Source organism: Lonchura striata, chromosome 23, assembly GCF_046129695.1.
Source record: "Lonchura striata isolate bLonStr1 chromosome 23, bLonStr1.mat, whole genome shotgun sequence".
Classification (NCBI taxonomy): domain Eukaryota; kingdom Metazoa; phylum Chordata; class Aves; order Passeriformes; family Estrildidae; genus Lonchura; species Lonchura striata.
This window is the reverse complement of record NC_134625.1, coordinates 5,633,101-5,653,534: the sequence shown is the minus strand read 5'-3', so window position 1 is coordinate 5,653,534 and position 20,434 is coordinate 5,633,101. Positions and strand designations below refer to the sequence as shown.

The window sequence follows — 20,434 nt, the reverse complement described above, 5'->3', positions numbered from 1 at the left end:
CTGCAGTACCGCCCTGTGTCCACAAGGCGGCAGCACTTGTCAAGTGAGTCCGCGACAAGATGGCGGCCCGTGGGGACCTTGATGGTGACAGGCGTCTTTTGCCGATGCCTGTCGGCTCCCGCCAAAAACCCGCACGCTTGCGGCGCTGCTGACCCCACGGCCCGTGTGCACGATACCAGAAACGCCGCGGAAAATCCCGTTGCGGGGCGCCGGCGGTGCGGGCAATTCAGGCAGTGTAAAAAACAGACATGGGTCCTCGAATTTCAACGTCCTCGCCACTCCTAAGATGGCGGCCGCGGGCGGCGGGCTGCAGTGTCGCTCTCTGCCCACACGGCGGCAGCACTGTGCCGTCAGCAGCGAATGCCCCAAAGATCCGCGCGGGAAAGAACGGAACAAAAACCCTGCCTCTGACCCGATAGGAACCGAAAGAAAAAACCTTTCCTCTTAAACTGCATTTCAACAGAGTTTATTTTTACATTTTTCACATTTATATTCACATTCGGATTTATAATGTATATTGATATATAATTGTATTTTCATAATTCCTTACATTTATTCCATTTATTATATTTTATTATATTTTATATTTTTATACATATCTGTCGTGGTTTGACACGGAAAGATAATTTTTTCCGGAAGGAAGGGGTCAATTTAGATATTGACCAATTGAAAGTAGACATGCCTCTGAGAACACAGAGGGGTTGAAAGCAGAATTCCCAGGGGAACTCGCTCTTTTTGGTTCCGGTCAGCATGCAGTGCAAACCTCCCCTGCCCAGCCACGAGCTGGGTGCGGGAGGGGAAGCCCATGGCCTGAGAAAGGTAGGCCGAAAGCCCCAAGGGTGGTGAAAGGACTGGAACCGGGCTGGCCCCTGCAGATGGAAGGGTGGAAGAAATCTGGGATGTCTCCATTTCCCCCCCCCAGAGTTCCTCTCCCGAGAGGGAGAGAGAAAGCCGCAAGGAAGGAGGAGCGGGGGGAGCTGCTGCAAGGTGCCCAGTTGTGTGGGAGTTGCTGGATGTCCAGGCATCGAGCCATCCTGGGAGTTCGGACTTTTAACCCTTCCTTGAGAAAATGAAAGCTTTATGAATTTTCCTTTCCCCTCCTCGGTTTGAAAGAGAGGAAGAGGGACACCTTGGACCCTGGGATGGGATGTTGGAAGGAGGAATTCTGGATGGGAGGGGGACAAGGAGTGGCTTTTGGCTGGACTTTTCCATGTTAGCCACAACCTGAACCAAATCTTCTCCTTCAAGAGGGACTGTGTTTTGGGAGGATGCCAGTGAGTCAAGAGACCTGCTTCAGCTGGGAAAAAGACAAAAGTGGAGTGAAGAGAGAAAAGGTTGGGGGGTTTGTGGTGGCGCCCCCTTGCCCTGGAAAGGAAAAGAGAAGAGAAGAAGATCTCTGTTCTTGAGCCCTCGGCCCCAGGGGAAAATGGGGGGGGACTGTGGTCCCAAACAATGAAAAACTGAACTGTTGTTTTCTCCCCTCTTGGCAGGGCATCCTTGAAAGGAAAAATCCTAAAGGCAGTGACCATCCATGCATTGGTGGTGAGAGCACTGTGCATTGAAAGGAGAAGGGTCACCATGGCAAACTTTTTCTCCGGGCGGTGCCATGTGTGACATGGAAACACAGGATGTGGCAGCTGTGTTTCTTGGGGGGTCTGTGGCACAGGAGAGACTCTGTTCCCTCGATGGACTGAGTATCGATTGCTTGGAGGGTGGAAACCTGATTGGGGTCCAGATTGTGTCTCACTGTGGTTTGTTGGAGTTGGGTGGTGGGGGGAGGAATGTTTTGCAAGGTTTTCATTTGATCTTTGTGTGGTTCTTTTCCCCCCTTCTTTAGTTTTCTCTTTTCTTTAGTAGTAGTAGTTTAATAAAGTTTTTTTTCCTGTTATTAAGCTTGGGCCTGCTTTGCTCTATTCTAGATTCCACTTCACAGCATTCAAGGTAGGGATCACATTTTCATGGGGGCACTGGCATTGTGCCAGTGTCAAACCATGACAATATCTTAATAGATTGCTTACATATTTCTATAGTTAGATTTAGAGTTCTAAAAGGTTTATATTGATTAAAATAAAAACCTGACTCTATCCAAGTAAAAATCTTTTAAAAAAAACCTTTATTTAAACTCCATTTAAATTTATTTCTATTTTTAGCATTTATAGTCAAATTTACATTTTAAATGTAGATTGATGTATGGTGTTATTTATAGTCTATCTCTTCCTAATACTATTTTTATTTCTATTTTATATTTTTATATATATCTGTATACATTGAATATATATTTCCATATTTAGAACGATATCAAAATAAAATGTATATTCATATTTTTTCCATTAATGCCCTGCCTCTAACCAAATAAAAACAAAAACAAAAAAAAAAATCTTTCTATAAACAGTACTTGAATATATATTGAATACACCCTGCATTACAAATTGCAGGGGAAATGGATTCCCTCATGATTTGAACACAAGAAATAATGGAAAAGGAAGCTTTTTCCCACAATTTAAACCCCTTTTCTCTCCATAACCCCTCTTTTTTCTGGGAGCGCTGTGGAAGGTCTGGGGGTTCTAAGGAGGGACTGACACAATAAAAGGGGAAAGTTGAAAGCTCTCCCGTGGAACCCCACATGCTGCCCGGCCTGCTCAGGTGCTGCCCCTTGGCAAGAGGGCTCTTCCCTCGGCATTTTCTCAAAGGGATGCTCCGTGCCCGGGTGGGTCCAGCTGCTCCCCGATCCCTGCTGGATGTTCCAGCCATAGCTCCTGGAGGGACACTTGGGATACCCCTGTTAGCCCCTCTGGATTAGCAGCTCCCTGTGCAGGTGTGCCCAGGTAGCTGTACTGAAAGCAGCTGCTCACACGGGGAGCTGCTACACCTAGGAGTGGGGGATGAGGTGAAGAAAGGTCCTGTGGGGTGTTCCCTTCCCTACGCAGGCCTTTGCCAGACCCTTAAACAATGGGGTGCCAGATTTTCATTGCCAAGATAATTAACAATCTTTCCCCTGGCCAAACAGGAATTGTGCTACCAAAATTGCAAACAGTGAATGATTTCTCGCAGACCACATCTGCCACCACCAGGAACTCTCACTGCCTTTGGAGAGCAGCACGCCTCCAGTGAACACACATCAACACACAGGGAGGGTGAGGTAGGTTTTACACGGAAAATGGGCAGAGGTCGGGTCACAAGGCCTGTGGCCCCAAGTGACTTTCTACATCTTTTTGTTCTGAATGGCACAGGATTTATCCAGGAGAAAAACTCCTGCCAGCAAGAATTCTCCCTGCCCTGGAAGAGACAAGCACCTCCTCGACACTGACATCAGGAAGTGTAGAGAGTGAGCCATGTTTCACAAAGAATAGGGCCAGCGACAGAGTCCAAGAGCCAGGGGCCACGAAAAAAGGGTTGCCCCTTGAAAATCTGAATGGAGAAGGATGTGTTGTGGACCCAAGCTGCTTTCATGTCGATGAGGGGTTGCCTTGATGATCCCAAGCACAAATCGCAAACTGACTTCAGGAACCAAGACCGGCGAGCGTGCTTTCCTAGGCAAAAGATCTGGAATTAGCGCACAGAACCTTGCGTCCCTGCGTGGACAACTGAGTGCAGGAAATATGAACATAGAAAAATATAACCCAGGCCCAAAGAGCACCCACCTCAAACTCGTGCTGCCCTGATAGACCCAAGGGAGCCCTACAAACTGACATCAGGAACCTGGACTGCTGAGTTTTCTTTCCCAGGGAAAATGGCAAAGGACGTGCCCAGGAGGCCCTGGCCCTAAGCTGGGTCCAGACTGCAAAAAATCTTTATATTGAAGGATGGACCCCAGACCGAAGTTGTCCCCACCTCAAACTTGTGCTGCCCTGATACACCCAAGGGAGCCCTACAAACTGACATCAGGAACCTGGACTGCTGAGTTTTCTTTCCCAGGGAAAATGGAAAAAGGATGTGCCCAGGGGCCCCTGGCCCTGACTGCAAAGAATCCTTATATCAAAGGATGGACCCCACACCGAAGTTGTCCCCACCTCAAACTTGTGCTGCCCTGATAGACCCAAGGGAGCCCTACAAACTGACATCAGGAACCTGGACTGCTGAGTTTTCTTTCCCAGGGAAAATGGCCAAAGGATGTGCCCAGGGGCCCCTGGACCTGACTGCAAAAAATCCCTATATCAAAGGATGGAGCACAGACCGAAGTCGTCCCCACCTCAAACTTGTGCTGCCCTGATAGACCCAAGGGAGCCCTACAAACTGACATCAGGAACCTGGACTGCTGAGTTTTCTTTCCCAGGGAAAATGGAAAAAGGATGTGCCCAGGGGCCCCTGGCCCTGGGCTGGGACTGACTACAAAGAATCCCTATATCGAAGGATGGACCCCACATCGAAGTTGTCCCCACCTCAAACTTGTGCTGCCCTGATAGACCCAAGGGAGCCCTACAAACTGACATCAGGAACCTGGACTGCTGAGTTTTCTTTCCCAGGGAAAATGGAAAAAGGATGTGCCCAGGGGCCCCTGGCCCTGACTGCAAAGAATCCTTATATCAAAGGATGCACCCCACACCGAAGTTGTCTCCACCTCAAACTTGTGCTGCCCTGATACACCCAAGGGAGCCCTACAAACTGACATCAGGAACCTGGACTGCTGAGTTTTCTTTCCCAGGGAAAATGGCCAAAGGATGTGCCCAGGGGCCCCTGGCCCTGACTGCAAAGAATCCTTATATCGAAGGATGGACCCCACACCGAAGTTGTCCCCACCTCAAACTTGTGCTGCCCTGATAGACCCAAGGGAGCCCTACAAACTGACATCAGGAACCTGGACTGCTGAGTTTTCTTTCCCAGGGAAAATGGAAAAAGGATGTGCCCAGGGGCCCCTGGCCCTGGCCTAAAACCTGACTGCAAAGAATCCTTATATCGAAGGATGCACCCCACACCGAAGTTGTCCCCACCTCAAACTTGTGCTGCCCTGATAGACCCAAGGGAGCCCTACAAACTGACATCAGGAACCTGGACTGCTGAGTTTTCTTTCCCAGGGAAAATGGAAAAAGGATGTGCCCAGGGGCCCCTGGCCCTGGGCTGGGACTGACTGCAAAGAGTCCTTATATCGAAGGATGGACCCCACACCGAAGTTGTCCCCACCTCAAACTTCTGCTGCCCTGATAGACCCAAGGGAGCCCTACAACCTGACATCAGGAACCTGGGCTGCTGAGTTTTCTTTCCCAGGGAAAATGGAAAAAGGTTATGCCCAGGGGCCACTGGCCCTGACTGCAAAGAATCCTTATATCGAAGGATGGACCCCACACCGATGTTGTCCCCACCTCAAACTTGTGCTGCCCTGATAGACCCAAGGGAGCCCTACAAACTGACATCAGGAACCTGGACTGCTGAGTTTTCTTTCCCAGGGAAAATGGCCAAAGGATGTGCCCAGGGGCCCCTGGCCCTGACTGCAAAGAATCCTTATATCGAAGGATGGACCCCACACCGAAGTTGTCCTCTCCTCAAACTAGTGCTGCCCTGATAGACCCAAGGGAGCCCTACAAACAGACATGAGAAACCTGGACTGCTGAGTTTTCTTTCCCAGGGAAAATGGAAAAAGGATGTGCCCAGGGGCCCCTGGCCCTGAGCTGGGGCCTCACTACAAAAAATCCTTATATCGAAGGATGGACCCCACACCGAAGCTGTCCCCACCTCAAACTTGTGCTGCCCTGATAGACCCAAGGGAGCCCTACAAACTGACATCAGGAACCTGGACTGCTGAGTTTTCTTTCCCAGGGAAAATGGAAAAAGGATATGCCCAGGGGCCCCTGACCCTGATTGCAAAAAATCCTTATATCGAAGGATGGATTCCACACCGAAGTTGTCCCCACCTCAAACTTGTGCTGCCCTGATAGACCCAAGGGAGCCCTACAAACTGACATCAGGAACCTGGACTGCTGAGTTTTCTTTCCCAGGGAAAATGGAAAAAGGATGTGCCCAGGGGCCCCTGGCCCTGCGCTGGGGCCACACTGCAAAAAATCCTTATATCGAAGGATGGACCCCACACCAAAGATGTCCCCACCTCAAACTTGTGCTGCCCTGATAGACCCAAGGGAGTCCTACAAACTGACATCAGGAACCTGGACTGCTGAGTTTTCTTTCCCAGGGAAAATGGAAAAAGGATGTGCCCAGGGGCCCCTGGCCCTGACTGCAAAAAATCCTTATATCGAAGGATGGACCCCACACCGAAGTTGTCCCCTCCTCAAACTTGTGCTGCCCTGATAGACCCAAGGGAGCCCTACAAACTGACATCAGGAACCTGGACTGCTGAGTTTTCTTTCCCAGGGGAAATGGAAAAAGGATGTGCCCAGGGGCCCCTGGCCCTGACTGCAAAAAATCCTTATATCGAAGGATCTACGCCACACCGAAGTTGTCCCCACCTCAAACTTGTGCTGCCCTGATAGACCCAAGGGAGCCCTACAAACTGACATCAGGAACCTGGACTGCTGAGTTTTCTTTCCCAGGGAAAATGGAAAAAGGATGTGCCCAGGGGCCCCTGGCCCTGACTGCAAAAAATCCTTATATCGAAGGATGGACCCCACACCGAAGTTGTCCCCTCCTCAAACTTGTGCTGCCCTGATAGACCCAAGGGAGCCCTACAAACTGACATCAGGAACCTGGACTGCTGAGTTTTCTTTCCCAGGGAAAATGGAAAAAGGATGTGCCCAGGGGCCCCTGGCCCTGGGCTGGGGCCTCACTACAAAAAATCCTTATATCGAAGGATGTAGCCCACACCGAAGTTGTCCCCACCTCAAACTTGTGCTGCCCTGATAGACCCAAGGGAGCCCTACAAACTGACATCAGGAACCTGGACTGCTGAGTTTTCTTTCCCAGGGAAAATGGCCAAAGGATGTGCCCAGGGGCCCCTGGCCCTGACTGCAAAGAATCCTTATATCGAAGGATGGACCCCACACCGAAGTTGTCCTCTCCTCAAACTTGTGCTGCCCTGATAGACCCAAGGGAGCCCTACAAACAGACATGAGAAACCTGGACTGCTGAGTTTTCTTTCCCAGGGAAAATGGAAAAAGGATGTGCCCAGGGGCCCCTGGCCCTGAGCTGGGGCCTCACTACAAAAAATCCTTATATCGAAGGATGGACCCCACAACGAAGCTGTCCCCACCTCAAACTTGTGCTGCCCTGATAGACCCAAGGGAGCCCTACAAACTGACATCAGGAACCTGGACTGCTGAGTTTTCTTTCCCAGGGAAAATGGAAAAAGGATATGCCCAGGGGCCCCTGACCCTGATTGCAAAAAATCCTTATATCGAAGGATGTACCCCACACCGAAGTTGTCCCCACCTCAAACTTGTGCTGCCCTGATAGACCCAAGGGAGCCCTACAAACTGACATCAGGAACCTGGACTGCTGAGTTTTCTTTCCCAGGGAAAATGGAAAAAGGATGTGCCCAGGGGCCCCTGGCCCTGACTGCAAAAAATCCTTATATCGAAGGATGGATTCCACACCGAAGTTGTCCCCACCTCAAACTTGTGCTGCCCTGATAGACCCAAGGGAGCCCTACAAACTGACATCAGGAACCTGGACTGCTGAGTTTTCTTTCCCAGGGAAAATGGAAAAAGGATGTGCCCAGGGGCCCCTGGCCCTGCGCTGGGGCCTCACTGCAAAAAATCCTTATATCGAAGGATGGACCCCACACCGAAGCTGTCCCCACCTCAAACTTGTGCTGCCCTGATAGACCCAAGGGAGCTCTACAAACTGACATCAGGAACCTGGACTGCTGAGTTTTCTTTCCCAGGGAAAATAGAAAAAGGATGTGCCCAGGGGCCCCTGGCCCTGGGCTGGGACTGACTGCAAAGAGTCCTTATATCGAAGGATGGACCCCACACCGAAGTTGTCCCCACCTCAAACTTGTGCTGCCCTGATAGACCCAAGGGAGCCCTACAAACTGACATCAGGAACCTGGACTGCTGAGTTTTCTCTCCCAGGGAAAATGGAAAAAGGATGTGCCCAGGGGCCCCTGGCCCTGACTGCAAAGAATCCTTATATCGAAGGATGGACCCCACACCGAAGTTGTCCCCACCTCAAACTTGTGCTGCCCTGATAGACCCAAGGGAGCCCTACAACCTGACATCAGGAACCTGGGCTGCTGAGTTTTCTTTCCCAGGGAAAATGGAAAAAGGTTATGCCCAGGGGCCACTGGCCCTGACTGCAAAGAATCCTTATATCGAAGGATGGACCCCACACCTATGTTGTCCCCACCTCAAACTTGTGCTGCCCTGATAGACCCAAGGGAGCCCTACAAACTGACATCAGGAACCTGGACTGCTGAGTTTTCTTTCCCAGGGAAAATGGCCAAAGGATGTGCCCAGGGGCCCCTGGCCCTGACTGCAAAGAATCCTTATATTGAAGGATGGACCCCACACCGAAGTTGTCCTCTCCTCAAACTTGTGCTGCCCTGATAGACCCAAGGGAGCCCTACAAACAGACATGAGAAACCTGGACTGCTGAGTTTTCTTTCCCAGGGAAAATGGAAAAAGGATGTGCCCAGGGGCCCCTGGCCCTGAGCTGTGGCCTCACTACAAAAAATGCTTATATCGAAGGATGGACCCCACACCGAAGTTGTCCCCACCTCAAACTTGTGCTGCCCTGATAGACCCAAGGGAGCCCTACAAACTGACATCAGGAACCTGGACTGCTGAGTTTTCTTTCCCAGGGAAAATGGAAAAAGGATATGCCCAGGGGCCCCTGACCCTGATTGCAAAAAATCCTTATATCGAAGGATGTACCCCACACCGAAGTTGTCCCCACCTCAAACTTGTGCTGCCCTGATAGACCCAAGGGAGCCCTACAAACTGACATCAGGAACCTGGACTGCTGAGTTTTCTTTCCCAGGGAAAATGGAAAAAGGATGTGCCCAGGGGCCCCTGGCCCTGCGCTGGGGCCTCACTGCAAAAAATCCTTATATCGAAGGATGGACCCCACACCAAAGATGTCCCCACCTCAAACTTGTGCTGCCCTGATAGACCCAAGGGAGTCCTACAAACTGACATCAGGAACCTGGACTGCTGAGTTTTCTTTCCCAGGGAAAATGGAAAAAGGATGTGCCCAGGGGCCCCTGGCCCTGACTGCAAAAAATCCTTATATCGAAGGATGGACCCCACACCGAAGTTGTCCCCTCCTCAAACTTGTGCTGCCCTGATAGACCCAAGGCAGCCCTACAAACTGACATCAGGAACCTGGACTGCTGAGTTTTCTTTCCCAGGGGAAATGGAAAAAGGATGTGCCCAGGGGCCCCTGGCCCTGACTGCAAAAAATCCTTATATCGAAGGATCTACCCCACACCGAAGTTGTCCCCACCTCAAACTTGTGCTGCCCTGATAGACCCAAGGGAGCCCTACAAACTGACATCAGGAACCTGGACTGCTGAGTTTTCTTTCCCAGGGAAAATGGAAAAAGGATGTGCCCAGGGGCCCCTGGCCCTGACTGCAAAAAATCCTTATATCGAAGGATGGACCCCACACCGAAGTTGTCCCCTCCTCAAACTTGTGCTGCCCTGATAGACCCAAGGGAGCCCTACAAACAGACATGAGAAACCTGGACTGCTGAGTTTTCTTTCCCAGGGAAAATGGAAAAAGGATGTGCCCAGGGGCCCCTGGCCCTGGGCTGGGGCCTCACTACAAAAAATCCTTATATCGAAGGATGTAGCCCACACCGAAGTTGTCCCCACCTCAAACTTGTGCTGCCCTGATAGACCCAAGGGAGCCCTACAAACTGACATCAGGAACCTGGACTGCTGAGTTTTCTTTCCCAGGGGAAATGGAAAAAGGGTTTGCCCAGGGGCCCCTGGCCCTGACTGCAAAAAATCCTTATATCGAAGGATCTACCCCACACCGAAGTTGTCCCCACCTCAAACTTGTGCTGCCCTGATAGACCCAAGGGAGCCCTACAACCTGACATCAGGAACCTGGACTGCTGAGTTTTCTTTCCCAGGGAAAATGGAAAAAGGATGTGCCCGAGGGCCCCTGGCCCTGACTGCAAAGAATCCTTATATCGAAGGATGGACCCCACACCGAAGTTGTCCCCACCTCAAACTTGTGCTGCCCTGATAGACCCAAGGGAGCCCTACAAACTGACATCAGGAACCTGGACTGCTGAGTTTTCTTTCCCAGGGAAAATGGAAAAAGGATATGCCCAGGGGCCCCTGGCCCTGGGCTGGGGCCTCACTGCAAAAAATCCTTATATCGAAGGATGGACCCCACACCAAAGATGTCCCCACCTCAAACTTGTGCTGCCCTGATAGACCCAAGGGAGTCCTACAAACTGACATCAGGAAACTGGACTGCTGAGTTTTCTTTCCCAGGGAAAATGGAAAAAGGATGTGCCCAGGGGCCCCTGGCCCTGACTGCAAAAAATCCTTATATCGAAGGATGGACCCCACACCGAAGTTGTCCCCTCCTCAAACTTGTGCTGCCCTGATAGACCCAAGGGAGCCCTACAAACTAACATCAGGAACCTGGACTGCTGAGTTTTCTTTCCCAGGGGAAATGGAAAAAGGATGTGCCCAGGGGCCCCTGGCCCTGACTGCAAAAAATCCTTATATCGAAGGATCTACCCCACACCGAAGTTGTCCCCACCTCAAACTTGTGCTGCCCTGATAGACCCAAGGGAGCCCTACAAACTGACATCAGGAACCTGGACTGCTGAGTTTTCTTTCCCAGGGAAAATGGAAAAAGGATGTGCCCAGGGGCCCCTGGCCCTGACTGCAAAAAATCCTTATATCGAAGGATGGACCCCACACCGAAGTTGTCCCCTCCTCAAACTTGTGCTGCCCTGATAGACCCAAGGGAGCCCTACAAACTGACATCAGGAACCTGGACGGCTGAGTTTTCTTTCCCAGGGAAAATGGAAAAAGGATGTGCCCAGGGGCCCCTGGCCCTGGGCTCGGGCTTCACTACAAAAAATGCTTCTATCGAAGGATTCAGCCCACACGGAAGTTGTCCCCACCTCAAACTTGTGCTGCCCTGATAGACCCAAGGGAGCCCTACAAACTGACATCAGGAACCTGGACTGCTGAGTTTTCTTTCCCAGGGAAAATGGAAAAAGGATGTGCCCAGGGGCCCCTGGCCCTGAATGCAAAAAATCCTTATATTGAAGGATGGAGCCCAGACCGAAGTTGTCCCCTCCTCAAAGTTGTGCTGCCCTGATAGACCCAAGGGAGCCCTACACACTGACATCAGGAACCTGGACTGCTGAGTTTTCTTTCCCAGGGAAAATGGAAAAAGGATGTGGCCAGGGGCCCCTGGCCCTGGGCTGGGGCCTCACTACAAAAAATCCTTATATCGAAGGATGTAGCCCACACCGAAGTTGTCCCCACCTCAAACTTGTGCTGCCCTGACAGACCCAAGGGAGCCCTACAAACTGACATCAGGAACCTGGACTGCTGAGTTTTCTTTCCCAGGGAAAATGGAAAAAGGATGTGCCCGGGGGCCCCTGGCCCTGACTGCAAAGAATCCTTATATCGAAGGATGGACCCCACACCGAAATTGTCCCCACCTCAAACTTGTGCTGCCCTGATAGACCCAAGGGAGCCCTACAAACTGACATCAGGAACCTGGACTGCTGAGTTTTCTTTCCCAGGGAAAATGGAAAAAGGATGTGCCCAGGGGCCCCTGGCCCTGAGCTGGGGCCTCACTACAAAAAATATTTATTTCGAAGGATGGAGCCCACACCGAAGTTGTCCCCACCTCAAACTTGTGCTGCCCTGATAGACCCAAGGGAGCCCTACAAACTGACATCAGGAACCTGGACTGCTGAGTTTTCTTTCCCAGGGAAAATGGAAAAAGAATGTGCCCAGGGGCCCCTGGCCCTGAATGCAAAAAATCCTTATATTGAAGGATGGAGCCCAGACCGAAGTTGTCCCCTCCTCAAAGTTGTGCTGCCCTGATAGACCCAAGGGAGCCCTACACACTGACATCAGGAACCTGGACTGCTGAGTTTTCTTTCCCAGGGAAAATGGAAAAAGGATGTGCCCAGGGGCCCCTGGCCCTGACCGCAAGAAATCCATATATCAAAGGATGGACCCCACACCAAAGTTGTCCCCACCTCAAACTTGTGCTGCCCTGATAGACCCAAGGGAGCCCTCCAAACTGACATCAGGAACCTGGACTGCTGAGTTTTCTTTCCCAGGGAAAATGGAAAAAGGATGTGCCCAGGGGCCCCTGGCCCTGACTGCAAAAAATCCTTATATCAAAGGATGGACCCCACACCAAAGTTGTCCCCACCTCAAACTTGTGCTGCCCTGATAGACCCAAGGGAGCCCTACAAACTGACATCAGGAACCTGGACTGCTGAGTTTTCTTTCCCAGGGGAAATGGAATAAGGATGTGCCCAGGGGGCCCTGGCCCTGACTGCAAAAAATCCTTATATCGAAAGATGGACCCCACACCGAAGTTGTCCCCATCTCAAACTTGTGCTGCCCTGATAGGCCCAAGGGAGCCCTACAAACTGACATCAGGAACCTGGACTGCTGAGTTTTCTTTCCCAGGGAAAATGGCCAAAGGATGTGCCCAGGGGCCCATGGCCCTGACTGCAAAAAATCCTTATATCGAAGGATGGACCCCACACCGAAGTTGTCCCCACCTCAAACTTGTGCTGCCCTGATACAACCAAGGGAGCTCTACAAACTGACATCAGGAACCTGGACTGCTGAGTTTTCTTTCCCAGGGGAAATGGAATAAGGATGTGCCCAGGGGGCCCTGGCCCTGACTGCAAAAAATCCTTATATCGAAAGATGGACCCCACACCGAAGTTGTCCCCATCTCAAACTTGTGCTGCCCTGATAGGCCCAAGGGAGCCCTACAAACTGACATCAGGAACCTGGACTGCTGAGTTTTCTTTCCCAGGGAAAATGGCCAAAGGATGTGCCCAGGGGCCCATGGCCCTGACTGCAAAAAATCCTTATATCGAAGGATGGACCCCACACCGAAGTTGTCCCCACCTCAAACGTGTGCTGCCCTGATAGACCCAAGGGAGCCCTACAAACTGACATCAGGAACCTGGACTGCTGAGTTTTCTTTCCCAGGGAAAATGGAAAAAGCATGTGCCCAAAGGCTCCTGGCCCAGGGCCGGGACCTCACTACAAGAAATCCTTATATCGAAGGATGGACCCAACACCGAAGTTGTCCCCATCTCAAACTTATGCTGCCCTGATAGATCCAAGTCAGCCCTACAAACTGACATCAGGAACCGGGACTGCTGATTTTTCTTTCCCAGGGAAAATGGCCAAAAGATGTGCCCGGGGGCCCATGGCCCTGGGCAGAGGCCACACTACAAGAAATCCTTATATCGAAGGATGGACCCCACAGCGAAGTTGTCCCCACCTCAAATTTGTGCTGCCCTGATAGACCCAAGGGAGCCCTACAAACTGACATCAGGAACCTGGACTGCTGAGTTTTCTTTCCCAGGGAAAATGGAAAAAGGATGTGCCCAGGGGCCCCTGGCCCTGACTGCAAAGAATCCTTATATCGAAGGATGGACCCCACACCGAAGTTGTCCCCACCTCAAACTTGTGCTGCCCTGATAGACCCAAGGGAGCCCTACAAACTGACATCAGGATCCTGGACTGCTGAGTTTTCTTTCCCAGGGAAAATGGCCAAAAGTTGTGCCCGGGTGCCCCTGGCCCTGACTGCAAAAAATCCTTATATCGAAGGATGGATTCCACACCGAAGTTGTCCCCACCTCAAACTTGTGCTGCCCTGATAGACCCAAGGGAGCCCTACAAACTGACATCAGGAACCTGGACTGCTGAGTTTTCTTTCCCAGGGAAAATGGAAAAAGGATGTGCCCAGGGGCCCCTGGCCCTGACTGCAAAAAATCCTTATATCAAAGGATGGACCCCACACCAAAGTTGTCCCCACCTCAAACTTGTGCTGCCCTGATAGACCCAAGGGAGCCCTACAAACTGACATCAGGAACCTGGACTGCTGAGTTTTCTTTCCCAGGGGAAATGGAATAAGGATGTGCCCAGGGGCCCCTGGCCCTGACTGCAAAAAATCCTTATATCGAAAGATGGACCCCACACAGAAGTTGTCCCCACCTCAAACTTGTGCTGCCCTGATAGACCCAAGGGAGCCCTACAAACTGACATCAGGAACCTGGACTGCTGAGTTTTCTTTCCCAGGGAAAATGGCCAAAGGGTGTTCCCGGGGGCCCCTGGCCCTGACTGCAAAAAATCCTTATATCGAAGGATGGACCCCACACCGAAGTTGTCCCCACCTCAAACTTGTGCTGCCCTGATAGACCCAAGGGAGCCCTACAAACTGACATCAGGAACCTGGACTGCTGAGTTTTCTTTCCCAGGGAAAATGGAAAAAGGATATGCCCAGGGGCCCCTGATCCTGATTGCAAAAAATCCTTATATCGAAGGATGTACCCCACACGGAAGTTGTCCCCACCTCAAACTTGTGCTGCCCTGATAGACCCAAGGGAGGCCTACAAACTGACATCAGGAACCTGGACTGCTGAGTTTTCTTTCCCAGGGAAAATGGAAAAAGGATGTGCCCAGGACCCCTGGCCCTGGGCTGAGGCCTCACTACAAAAAATCCTTATATTGAAGGATGGACGCCACACCGAAGTTGTCCCCACCTCAAACTGGTGCTGCCCTGATAGACCCAAGGGAGCCCTACAAACTGACATCAGGAACCTGGACTGCTGAGTTTTCTTTCCCAGGGAAAATGGAAAAAGGATGTGCCCAGGGGCCCCTGGCCCTGACTACAAAAAATCCTTATATCAAAGGATGGACCCCACACCAAAGTTGTCCCCACCTCAAACTTGTGCTGCCCTGATAGACCCAAGGGAGCCCTACAAACTGACATCAGGAACCTGGACTGCTGAGTTTTCTTTCCCAGGGAAAATGGAAAAAGGGTGTGCCCAGGGGCCCCTGGCCCTGACTGCAAAAAATCCTTATATCGAAGGATGGACCCCACACCGAAGTTGTCCCCACCTCAAACTTGTGCTGCCCTGATAGACCCAAGGGAGCCCTACAAACTGACATCAGGAACCTGGACTGCTGAGTTTTCTTTCCCAGGGAAAATGGCCAAAGGATGTGCCCACGGGCCCCTGGCCCTGACTGCAAAAATTCCTTATATCGAAGGATGGAGCCCACACCGAAGTTGTCCCCACCTCAAACTTCTGCTGCCCTGATAGAGCCAAGGGAGCCCTAGAAACTGACATCAGGAACCTGGACTGCTGAGATTTCTTTCCCAGGGAAAATGGAAAAAGGATGTGCCCAGAGGCCCCTGGCCCTGGGCCCCTGGCCCTGACTGCAAAGAATCGTTATATCGAAGGATGGACCCCACACCGAAGTTGTCCCCACCTCAAACTTGTGCTGCCCTGATAGACCCAAGGCAGCCCTACAAACTGACATCAGGAACCTGGACTGCTGAGTATTCTTTCCCAGGGAAAATGGAAAAAGGATGTGCCCAGGGGCCCCTGGCCCTGACTGCAAAGAATCCTTATATCGAAGGATGGACCCCACACCGAAGTTGTCCCCACCTCAAACTTATGCTGCCCTGATAGATCCTAGGCAGCCCTACAAACTGACATCAGGAACCTGGACTGCTGATTTTTCTTTCCCAGGGAAAATGGCCAAAAGTTGTGCCCGGGTGCCCCTGGCCCTGACTGCAAAAAATCCTTATATCGAAGGATGGATTCCACACCGAAGTTGTCCCCACCTCAAACTTGTGCTGCCCTGATAGACCCAAGGGAGCCCTACAAACTGACATCAGGAACCTGGACTGCTGAGTTTTCTTTCCCAGGGAAAATGGAAAAAGCATGTGCCCAAAGGCTCCTGGCCCTGGGCCGGGACCTCACTACAAGAAATCCTTATATCGAAGGATGGACCCAACACCGAAGTTGTCCCCACCTCAAACTTATGCTGCCCTGATAGATCCTAGGCAGCCCTACAAACTGACATCAGGAACCTGGACTGCTGATTTTTCTTTCCCAGGGAAAATGGCCAAAAGTTGTGCCCGGGTGCCCCTGGCCCTGACTGCAAAAAATCCTTATATCGAAGGATGGATTCCACACCAAAGTTGTCCCCACCTCAAACTTGTGCTGCCGTGATAGACCCAAGGGAGCTCTACAAACTGACATCAGGAACCTGGACTGCTGAGTTTTCTTTCCCAGGGAAAATGGAAAAGGGTGTGCCCAGGGGCCCCTGGCCCTGACTGCAAAAAATCCTTATATCGAAGGATGGACCCCACACCGAAGTTGTTCCCACCTCAAACTTGTGCTGCCCTGATAGACCCAAGGGAGCCCTACAAACTGACATCAGGAACCTGGACTGCTGAGTTTTCTTTCCCAGGGAAAATGGAAAAAGGGTGTGCCCAGGGGCCCCTGGCCCTGACTGCAAAAAATCCTTATATCGAAGGATGGACCCCACACCGAAGTTGTCCCCACCTCAAACTTGTGCTGCCCTGATAGACCCAAGGGAGCCCTACAAACTGACATCAGGAACCTGGACTGCTGAGTTTTCTTTCCCAGGGAAAATGGAAAAAGGATGTGCCCAGGAGCCCCTGGGACTGGGCTGGGGCCTCACTGCAAAAAATCCTTATATCGAAGGATGGAGCCCACACCGAAGTTGTCCCCTCCTCAAACTTGTGCTGCCCTGATAGACCCAAGGGAGCCCTACAAACTGACATCAGGAACCTGGACTGCTGAGTTTTCTTTCCCAGGGAAAATGGAAAAAGCATGTGCCCAAAGGCTCCTGGCCCTGACTGCAAAGAATCGTTATATCGAAGGATGGACCCCACACCAAAGTTGTCCCCACCTCAAACTTGTGCTGCCCTGATAGACCCAAGGGAGCCCTACAAACTGACATCAGGAACCTGGACTGCTGAGTTTTCTTTTCCAGGGAAAATGGCCAAAAGATGTGCGCGGGTGCCCCCGGCCCTGACTGCAAAAAATCCTTATACCGAAGGATGGATTCCACACCGAAGTTGTCCCCACCTCAAACTTGTGCTGCCGTGATAGACCCAAGGGAGCCCTACAAACTGACATCAGGAACCTGGACTGCTGAGTTTTCTTTCCCAGGGAAAATGGAAAAAGGTTGTGCCCGGGTGCCCCTGGCCCTGACTGCAAAAAATCCTTATATCGAAGGATGGACCCCACACCGAAGTTGTCCCCACCTCAAACTTGTGCTGCTCTGATAGACCCAAGGGAGCCCTACAAACTGACATCAGGAACCTGGACTGCTGAGTTTTCTTTCCCAGGGAAAATGGAAAAAGGTTGTGCCCGGGGGCCCCTGGCCCTGGGCTGAGACATCACTGCAAAAAATCCTTATATTGAAGGATGGATTCCACACCGAAGTTGTCCCCACCTCAAACTTATGCTGCCCTGATAGACCCAAGGGAGCCCTACAAACTGACATCAGGAACCTGGACTGCTGAGTTTTCTTTCCCAGGGAAAATGGAAAAAGGATATGCCCAGGCGCCCCTGGCCCTGGGCCGGGACCTCACTACAAGAAATCCTTATATCGAAGGATGGACCGCACACCGAAGCTGTCCCCACCTCAAACTTCTGCTGCCCTGATAGATCCAAGGCAGCCCTAAAAACTGACATCAGGAACCTGGACTGCTGAGTTTTCTTTCCCAGGGAAAATGGAAAAAGGATATGCCCAGGGGCCCCTGGCCCTGACTGCAAAGAATCGTTATGTCGAAGGATGGACCCCACACCGAAGTTGTCCCCTCCTCAAACTTGTGCTGCCCTGATAGACCCAAGGGAGCCCTACAAACTGACATCAGGAACCTGGACTGCTGAGTTTTCTTTCCCAGGGAAAATGGCCAAAGGATGTGCCCGGGGGCCCATGGCCCTGGGCAGGAGCCTAACTACAAGAAATCCTTATATCGAAGGTTGGACCCCACACCCAAGTTGTCCCCACCTCAAACTTGTGCTGCCCTGATAGACCCAAGGGAGCCCTACAAACTGACATCAGGAACCTGGCGTGCTGAGTTTTCTTTACCAGGGAAAATGGCCAAAAGGTGTGCCCGGGTGCCCCTGGCCCTGACTGCAAAAAATCCTTATATCGAAGGATGGATTCCACACCGAAGTTGTCCCCACCTCAAACTTGTGCTGCCCTGATAGACCCAAGGGAGCCCTACAAACTGACATCAGGAACCTGGACTGCTGAGTTTTCTTTCCCAGGGAAAATGGAAAAAGGCTGTGCCCAGGGGCCCCTGGCCCTGACTGCAAAGAATCGTTATATCGAAGGATGGACCCCACACCGAAGTTGTCCCCACCTCAAAATTGTGCTGCCCTGAGAGACCCAAGGCAGCCCTACAAACTGACAGGAGGAACCTGGACTGCTGAGTTTTCTTTCCCAGGGAAAATGGCCAAAAGATGTGCCCGGGTGCCCCTGGCCCTGACTGCAAAAAATCCTTATATCGAAGGATGGATTCCACACCGAAGTTGTCCCCACCTCAAACTTGTGCTGCCCTGATAGACCCAAGGGAGCCCTACAAACTGACATCAGGAACCTGGACTGCTGAGTTTTCTTTCCAGGGAAAATGGAAAAAGGATGTGCCCGGGGGCCCCTGGCCCTGACTGCAAAGAATCCTTATATCGAAGGATGGACCCCACACCGAAGTTGTCCCCACCTCAAACTTGTGCTGCCCTGATAGACCCAAGGGAGCCCTACAAACTGACATCAGGAACCTGGACTGCTGAGTTTTCTTTCCAAGGGAAAATGGAAAAAGGATGTGCCCAGGGGCCCCTGGCCCTGACTGCAAAGAATCGTTATATCGAAGGATGGACCCCACACCGAAGTTGTCCCCACCTCAAAATTGTGCTGCCCTGAGAGACCCAAGGCAGCCCTACAAACTGACAGGAGGAACCTGGACTGCTGAGTTTTCTTTCCCAGGGAAAATGGCCAAAAGGTGTGCCCGGGTGCCCCTGGCCCTGACTGCAAAAAATCCTTATATCGAAGGATGGATTCCACACCGAAGTTGTCCCCACCTCAAACTTGTGCTGCCCTGATAGACCCAAGGGAGCCCTACAAACTGACATCAGGAACCTGGACTGCTGAGTTTTCTTTCCAGGGAAAATGGAAAAAGGATGTGCCCGGGGGCCCCTGGCCCTGACTGCAAAGAATCCTTATATCGAAGGATGGACCCCACACCGAAGTTGTCCCCACCTCAAACTTGTGCTGCCCTGATAGACCCAAGGGAGCCCTACAAACTGACATCAGGAACCTGGACTGCTGAGTTTTCCTTCCCAGGGAAAATGGCCAAAGGATGTGCCCGGGGGCCCATGGCCCTGGGCAGGAGCCTCACTACAAGAAATCCTTATATCGAAGGATGGACCCCACACCGAAGTTGTCCCCACCTCAAACTTGTGCTGCCCTGATAGACCCAAGGGAGCCCTACAAACTGACATCAGGAACCTGGACTGCTGAGTTTTCTTTCCCAGGGAAAATGGAAAAAGGATGTGCCCAGGGGCCCCTGGCCCTGACTGCAAAGAATCCTTATATTGAAGGATGGACCCCACACCGAAGTTGTCCCCACCTCAAACTTGTGCTGCCCTGAGAGACCCAAGGCAGCCCTACAAACTGACAGGAGGAACCTGGACTGCTGAGTTTTCTTTCCCAGGGAAAATGGAAAAAGGATGTGCCCGGGTGCCCCTGGCCCTGACTGCAAAAAATCCTTATATCGAAGGATGGATTCCACACCGAAGTTGTCCCCACCTCAAACTTGTGCTGCCCTGATAGACCCAAGGGAGCCCTACAAACTGACATCAGGAACCTGGACTGCTGAGTTTTCTTTCCAGGGAAAATGGAAAAAGGATGTGCCCGGGGGCCCCTGGCCCTGACTGCAAAGAATCCTTATATCGAAGGATGTAGCCCACACCGAAGTTGTCCCCACCTCAAACTTGTGCTGCCCTGATAGACCCAAGGGAGCCCTACAAACTGACATCAGGAACCTGGACTGCTGAGTTTTCTTTCCCAGGGAAAATGGAAAAAGGATATGCCCAAATGCTCCTGGCCCTGACTGCAAAGAATCCTTATATCGAAGGATGGACCCCACACCGAAGTTGTCCCCACCTCAAACTTGTGCTGCCCTGATAGACCCAAGGGAGCCCTACAAACTGACATCAGGAACCTGGACTGCTGAGTTTTCTTTCCCAGGGAAAATGGCCAAAGGATGTGCCCGGGGGCCCATGGCCCTGGGCAGGAGCCTCACTACAAGAAATCCTTATATCGAAGGTTGGACCCCACACCGAAGTTGTCCCCACCTCAAACTTGTGCTGCCCTGATAGACCCAAGGGAGCCCTACAAACTGACATCAGGAACCTGGACTGCTGAGTTTTCTTTCCCAGGGAAAATGGAAAAAGGATGTGCCCAGGGGCCCCTGGCCCTGGGCTGGGACCTCTCTGCAAAGAATCCTTATATCGAAGGATGGACCCCACA

General features: G+C 51.8%; 1 long non-coding RNA gene across 1 annotated transcript; it reads left to right on the top strand.

Moving 5' to 3' along the window:
• Nucleotides 1–747: 747 nt before the first annotated feature.
• On the top strand, nucleotides 748–1,888 carry LOC144247424 (uncharacterized). Its single transcript, XR_013341136.1, has 2 exons — nucleotides 748–1,334; nucleotides 1,491–1,888. It is a non-coding gene; the product is annotated as an uncharacterized LOC144247424 (long non-coding RNA).
• The last annotated feature ends 18,546 nt before the right edge of the window (nucleotides 1,889–20,434 follow it).